The sequence below is a fragment of the Oryctolagus cuniculus genome, chromosome 10 (assembly GCF_964237555.1).
Source record: "Oryctolagus cuniculus chromosome 10, mOryCun1.1, whole genome shotgun sequence".
NCBI classification, from domain to species: domain Eukaryota; kingdom Metazoa; phylum Chordata; class Mammalia; order Lagomorpha; family Leporidae; genus Oryctolagus; species Oryctolagus cuniculus.
The window spans coordinates 103,606,077-103,613,442 of NC_091441.1; the positions used below are offsets into that span (position 1 = coordinate 103,606,077).

The 7,366-nt window shown below is 57.4% G+C and overlaps 1 long non-coding RNA gene across 1 annotated transcript; it reads left to right on the forward strand.

The window, feature by feature from the left end:
• Positions 1-1,650: 1,650 nt before the first annotated feature.
• On the forward strand, positions 1,651-5,051 carry LOC138843970 (uncharacterized). The gene is made up of 3 exons (XR_011379228.1): positions 1,651-2,873; positions 2,971-3,123; positions 4,480-5,051. It is a non-coding gene; the product is annotated as an uncharacterized lncRNA (long non-coding RNA).
• The last annotated feature ends 2,315 nt before the right edge of the window (positions 5,052-7,366 follow it).

A 7,366-nucleotide genomic window follows, 5' to 3' on the forward strand; every position in this document is an offset into this window, starting at 1 on the left:
GCACCTGCTCCCAGCTCTCCTGGTTTCCTACTTGGCAGAAGGCTGCCCCTGGGACTTGGCAGCCGCCATCACAGGTGAGCCCCTTCCTCTGACATACCTCCTCCCCTGCACCCCTCCTTTGCACCCTCCCTTTGGCTCCCGGGAACCGTGGCATGACGATTCTGAATCCTCTGGGGACATTGCTGGATGCAGAGGTGGGAGAGGTGGGGTCTGGGATTTCTGGGTTCTGGAGGCTTCCATGTGGGGCAGGGGACAAGGACCTCTGTCAGGCGTCCTCAGAGCCTCTGCGGATCCCTGCTGTGGACTGTGAGAACCAAGAGGGCTCACGTGGCTGGGTGTGGGGCTCTGGGGGCTGCCCCTGACACAGGCGTGCTCTGACCAGCTGCACACTGAAGGGGCTGTGGCAGCGGGCGGCTCCTCCCACACCCCTCCGGGATTAGAACCACCTGCTGGCTGGAAGCCACAGAGTCCTGGGCATCTCCCCTTGAGGATCCAGGTGTTAAATATCAGGAATGTTTTCTATTGACTCGCAGAGGTCCCAGGAAACGTTGAACCTGGGCCCTGGGTAGTGTGCGGGTTATGTGGGGTGTGGTTTTGGGCACAGGGAAGAGCAGACTGGGGCTGTGGGCGTCCTCTTGGGGCAGGGGCAGCAGGACCCCTGATTAGGCCCCAGTTTTGTTTCTCCTTTGTCAAGCCCAGTCCCCTCTCACACCCACGTGGACTGCTGGGATATCAGGAGAACGGGTGCTGCCGGGGCCTCGAGGTCCATGCGCAGCCCAAGGGAAGGCCTGAGCTCTGGGCTGCGCTGGTGGCCTGAGTGCTGTGACTCCCTGGCCCGGTTCTGGCAGGAGGGGCCAGGGCCACGGGCAGCAGAGAGGGAGTAGGTTATGGCTGCGAAGCTCCCAGCAGTGGATTAGCCCATAGGGAAGTCCTCAGGGCAGACAGAGGCTGTGCTGGGGTCTCCCCTGAGATCCGGGACACCAGGACCTGTAGGAGCCCCCCCTGCAGCGTCTGTAAGAAAAGGACTCCCCACCAGGTTGCACACTGGTAGCCTGTGGGGTGGCCCAGGTCAGTCACGTTTGCTGGGGCTCCTGCTGTGCACAGAGTTTGTGGTGCTAACACGGGGACCTTCTCTGTCTCCCTCTCTCTGTCCTTCTCCATCTACCTTCGAATAAATAAAGAAATCCCTTTAAAACAAAAAGTGGAACAGCTGGGACATGAACAGACACTCACATGGGACGCAGGCCCCATGAGCCGTGGCTTTACAGCTCCGTCACAGCACCGCTGACTTGAGTGACAGAACATTTGATGTAGCGTCGCGATGCCAGTGACGCTGCACCATGGTTTGAGAGCGATCATTCAGGGGGTGAAGAGAAAGGAGTGGATACACTGCTTCTGCAAAAGGCAAAATTATGGAAGATGCTAAGACTAGAAATGAAAAGGTTTCGAAATATCCTCCAGGGTTTAATTTCTCAAAACACTAATATCTCTCTCTTCAACCTAAGAAAGATTTTCTCTTTTCTTTTTCTTTTTTTTTTTAAAGTGGAAAGGTTCCTGTGTAAACCAGCAGAGGGCAGCACCTGCTGTGGTTTCTGCTCTGACATCAGAAGGCACCATTGTGACCTCATGCCCGCTGCCTGCACAAAGCCTTGGCTGGGCCTGGGTTCTGTCATTTGCCCAGGAAGCGCTGTCCCGGGGACCTGGGGCTGGGAACAGCTGCCTGTTTGTTTTCTTGTTGTGTTTTTGTTCTTCCAGCTGCTGTTGTTTTGGTCCAATTTGTTTTTTCTTTTTGTGTTTTGATTATTTTGTTCTTTTTTTCTATTTTATTTATTTTGATTTCCTCCAGTATTCGTATTCTTTTTCCCTTTTTATTGATTTCCTTGGATATTTCATTTCTGTTTGGATTTTTTCTTCACTTTTTTCATTGGCTTTCCTCTTGTTTGTGGTTGTTCTTTATATTTTCTCCCATTATTGAGTTTCCCTTTGTTCACTTTGAGTTTTTTTCTAATTTTTATTCCGTTTTTTTAAAGACTGTAAGTCTTCTGCTTGAATTGTTATTACAGTGAAGGTTTATGAATTTTTTCTTTATGATTTATTCCTTTTTTGTTTTCTCACTTTTAACTGTTTCGATAGGGTCAATCTCAATTGTGAGTCTAGTTGAGTTCATTTAGTTCCTGTTTTCTGTTGGTGATGTGAGCTGACTTTGTCCATTTTGTGTTTTGAGTTCTGTTCATTTGATTTCTGTTTGTTTCATCTTCTTTTGTGCTCAAGTAGTCTGAGCCATGAGAGCTGATCTGTGTCAGCTGCTGGCTCAGGGTCTCCCAGACGTCAGCCCTGCTGACCCTTCCTGGGGGAGCCCTGGAGAGGGAGAGGAATCCGGAGGAAGAATCGGATCCTGAGGCTCCTGTTGGGTCAAATTTGTTTTTTCCTTTTCCATTTTGATTACTTGTACATTTTCTATTTTACTTTGTTTCCTGCCACCATACATGTTCATTTTGTGTTTTCTCATTTTTACATTTTATTCCATAGAACAGTCTCCGTTGTTGGTGTGGTGTGTAGTGGATACAGTTTATGTTTTCTGTTGGTAACGGGAGCAGAGTGAGTTTGTTCATTTTTGTTTTTTGATTTCTGTTCATTTGATTTCTGTCGTTACATTTTCATTTGTGAACCACTCGTCTCCCTTCCTGGGAGCCCCGGGAGAGGGAGAAGAATCCCGAGGCCAGAATCGCATCCTGGATGGGGACTTCCTGGGGTGGGGACTGACTGGCGTCCCCCAAGCCCTCTGTGTCCCCAGTGGCTCCTGCGTCCCTCAGCAGAGCAGGGCAGGAGGTGTCCATGGCGGCTCCTGGGGCCCGAGCTGAGAAGGCTGTCAGGTGGGACAGGTGCTGTCTGCCCAGGGGAGGGAGAAAGGGTTTTTAATGCGAGAATCAGCCTGTGGGAGACTTTCACCTGCACAGACTCTGTGTGCAGGGGAGGGGCAATGGCAGTGCGGGCCCCTCTGTCCTGTGCACAGGGGCTCTGCTGCCCTGTCTGCCGTGGCTCTACAAGGTTCAAGACCCAAAGAAGCCGCAGAAACTCGATCTGCACCAGCAAGAAGACTTCCTGTGGAAGGACCTCTTGGAGGTGAGGGACTCACCCACAGAGGGGCGGGGTCACCCCAGACAGCCAGGGTGTCCATTGGCTTTGCATCTGTGTGCAGGAATGGAGCAGGTGCATGGGGGGGGGGACTCACACTGATGCCCATGGCCCTCCTTGGTCAGGGGAGAGTGCAGAGGGGCTGTGGGCTTCACCCCTGCAGGTTCTGGAGGCTCCAGCAGCATGAGCCATCCCGCATTGGTGCTGGCTGTGTGCAGCTCTGTACCAGGGTCTAAGGAGGGGAGAGGCCGCGGCAGCTCCTGACAGGCCCCAGGCTGCAGCAGCCGGGGGTCCCTCTCCTGAGACGTGGAGCCGAGGTCTCGGCACTGCTTGTCCTTGCCCTCTGCCCCAGCCCTGGGCCAGGCAGTGTGGCCGAGTGCCTAGGAGCATCCTCACCACCTTCCCATCCTCAGGGACAGACAGACTGCCCCGGGGTCTCCATGGGAGATGCAGCAGCTCCCACCTGGACAAGGGAGCGCAGACGCTGGGCAGGCGGAGGTGGGGCTGCCAGGTGCAGGGAGACCGTGTCCTGGGCATTTCTGTCCTTCCTGCAGGCCATGGCTCCTGTGCTGTAGGCCCCTGGCCCATTCCCCAGGGGCGTGGATGGAAGTAAGCGCATCTGCTCCTCTCCCTACTGAGAGCCCCTGACCTTCGAGTCGGGCCCTTCAGTCCTTGGAGCCTCAACGTTCCCCCTGGGAGATGGGTGTCTCTGAGGGCCACAGTGGCCCCATGAGTCTGGCATACAAGGTCCTGCACGGTGCCCGACGGGGGGTGAGCACGTGAGAGAGGGGACCCCTCTGTGGCTGCCGGGCTCGGAGGTCCCGGCCGTGAGCTGTAGACCAGGCCAGCAGTTGGGGCTGTGCTGGGGCCTGGCAGGGGCGCTGGCATCACTGCAGCTCTGTGCTGCCAGCACTGCCTCCCCGTGTCTGTCCTCGGGGGGCTGAGCACCAGGGTGGGCATCTCCTCTGGCTTGGATGAGTCACCTGCCACCTCTCTGCTGGTCTGTGGCCTTGTTACCAAAGTACCCTGGGGTGTCACAGGACAGGAATCCGGGACCAGGCCATGGCATGACAGGGCCTGTGTTCTCCCCTTGTCAGCTTCAGCCTGCCCCAGCCCTCTGACCTCTCAAATCCAAGAGGGCCCTGGGCCAACCATAGGGTCTACACGGCAGATGCTGGGGCAGAGCTATGTCTCTGGTGACCCAGGTCTCCCCATGTTCCACGGGAAGACGGACTCCAAGACTTCCAGCCTCAGAATCCTTGTCCCAGTGGTCTCCAGGAGTAGAGTGTCCTTCTTCCTCGCTGCCCCAGGGACAGGACCCCGAGCTTCTCTCCCTGCCCCCAGGTCACCACGATCATCCACGGGAAGATGGACTCCTAGACGCCCAGCTCAGAATCCTCGCCCTTCCAGAAGAGGTGTTGAATGTCCCTCGTCCTCGCTGCCCCCAGATAGGACCCTGTGGCTTCTCTGGCTGCCCCCAGGAGAAACGATCGACCACCATGAGAAGGACTCCAACAGCCCATCTTCAGAATCCTCGCCCTTCCAGAAGAGGTGTTGAATGTCCCTCATCCTCGCCGCCCCCTGAACAGGACCTCGTGGCTTCTCTGGCTGCCCAGAGGTCAGCATGATCGTCCTAAGGAAAATGAACTCGGACACGCCCAGCCTCAGAATTCTCGCCCTTCCCGAACAGGTGTTGAATGTCCCTTGTCCTCGCTGCCCCCTGAACAGGACCCCGTGGCTGCTCCGTCCCCGGGGAGCAGCTGCTGCCTGGGAAGAACCTCGTTGCCTCTGTTGCTGCCCATGGATTGCCCTGCACTACTGCCTCTGTGCCTGCAAGTTAACTGATTTATGAGTTTAAGAGAAATCCATTAGGTCATAAATTTGTGGCTGGAGAAACATGAAGGCCTCAGTGTGGGTTCGGGCACCTGTGCTCACACACCGAGGAGGGGAGCGCTGGGAGCCTGAAGGAGGCAGCTTGGAGCCGCACGCAGGGCCTGGGCTGAGTCCTGGCTCCTGTGCCCGGGGCTGCCACTGCCTTGGTTTCCCAGCCCCTGGGGCTCTGTTTCTGGCTCTGTCAAGGGGGTGTGAGTGACAGGAGCACCTGCCTCCCAGGAAGCACCTGGAACAGCACCAGACTCCCCTGGCTGCTGGGTAGGGCTGGGTCCTTAGAGGCCTTGATGTCTGGTGGGGTTCTGGGAGCTGTCAGCCTCTGTGGGTCTTGGGCTGTGGGGGAGCTGGCTCCTTCCTGTGACCCCACTGGCCTTTCCTTTGTCCTTGCCCCTTCTCCTTGCCTCTCTGTCCCTCCGCTGTTGGAGGCCCCAAGCCTGATTTGGGGCTCTCTCTCCCCTTCTCTGTCCTCTGTTCCTATCCAGTCCAGGTGGCCGCTGTTCCTCCCCTGACCTGGGAGCCCTGGGGTCAGAGCCCTGGGCGTCAGCATCCGGGAGCAGATGCCAGGAGCTGGCTCAGGGCTCAGGTTCAGAGACAACTCTTTCCCGGGACTGAAGGAAGCTCCTTAGGCCAGGTGCATGGAGTGGATTCTCTCTGAGGACAGCATTATCACAGAGAAATGTTCACGAGTCAGGCAGCTCCCAGAACTGGAGCAGGTGCTGAGGACCCCACTCCATGACAGGTGGGACAGCCTTGCTGGACAGCAGGAAGTGAGGTGGGGAGATCAGCACCAGGGCTCCAGTTCAGTCCCACACCTGCCAGTCGGGCACCTCTTAACTAGTTAATTGTTCACAGCCTCATTAATGAACTGCCTCTGGGTCTTGTGCCGCAGCCCCAGCCCCGTGGCCCTGATGAATCTGTTTGGGTTGGGAGTGTGGGCCCAGTGCTGGTGCCTGGTCCAAGTCCATGATTCCCATGAATTTTCTTTAATACCTGGTAAGGCTTCCCTGATGTCACCTTTTCATCCATAGCTGGAGCAGAGGTAGGCTAGGTGACGTTTCATCAAATTAGGAACGTCCGAGCGAAGGGTCTTGTTAGCACATGAGTTCCAAGACTCTGTTAACTTTAGATGCTACCCCGGTCCGGTGTCTCCAGAAACCAGATAGGGGAGGCCCCGACAGCTGGGTGCAGGGTGGAGCCTTGGGGCGTCCTAGGTGCTGGGCCCTCCCTTCTGGGACTACACAGCGCCATCACCAGGAGAGCCCCTCCCTTGCCTGGCTCTCTGTGCTGTGGTCTGGCTCCCTGCAGAGGGTGGTGGGATGCATTCTGAATCCTCTGGTTACCTTGCTGGGTGCACTGCTGCGGGAGAGGCCGGCATGGGAGTTCTGCGGTGCGGGAAGCTTCCGGTGGTGCCCAGGACAAGGCCCTCCATCTGGCGTCCTCAGAGTGCCCTGGGGATCCCTGCAGTGGTTCGTGCAGACCCAGAGGGCGCCTGGAGCGGGGTGGATGGGAACCCCGGAGCCACCCCTTGCACAGGCGTCCACTGAGCAGCTGCACACCAACGGGGCCGTGGCAGTGGGCAGTTCTTTCCACTCTCTCGCCCCGGGATTAGAACCACCTGCAGGCTGGAAGCCACAGAGGCCCGGGCATCTCCCCAGGGAGACGCAGGTGTTCCATATCAGGGAGAGTTTGTAGTGGTCACCTGGGTCCTAGGAACCGCTGAGCGCGGCCTTGCCTTGGTGTGGGTGATTTTGGGGATGTGAGTTTGGGCACAGCTGGGAGCAGGCCTGGGGCTGTGGGGTCCTCCTGGGGCAGGGCGGCAGCACCTCTGATTTAGCCCGCAGAACTTGTTTCTGTCTTCCCAAAGCCCAGTCCCACGACTGCACACTGCACAGAGGGGAAGCCGCAGGGCGCATGCTCCTGACCCAGCGCCCTGGGGAGTCTCTTTCCAGACCTCTTACTGCGCATCCGTGTGTCCAATCAGGAGCTGAGGACGACCGTGGTTAAGAACCCAGGTCAGGGCCAGGCCACCCTGCTTGGAGTCCTGGTTCTCCTGTCTGTGCCTGGTGTCCTTGGCCGTGCAGCGTCTGTGTGGGGCCACTATCTGTGAGGTGGGCACAGGCTGTGAGGAGGCAGCGTGGGTGTGGGTAACCAGCAGAGCACATGTGGGGCAGGTGCGGCCTGGGCGGGCTCACTGCAGTCACTTGATCCTGGAGGCTGCTCCTCGGGGCCTGGGTCCCTCGGCTGTCACAGTGCCCAGAGGAACCGCCCCTTCTTGTCTCCACAGGGTGGTGTCCGAGCATGGACACCCAGGATTCGGCACGGTGCCTCTGCTTTCACAACT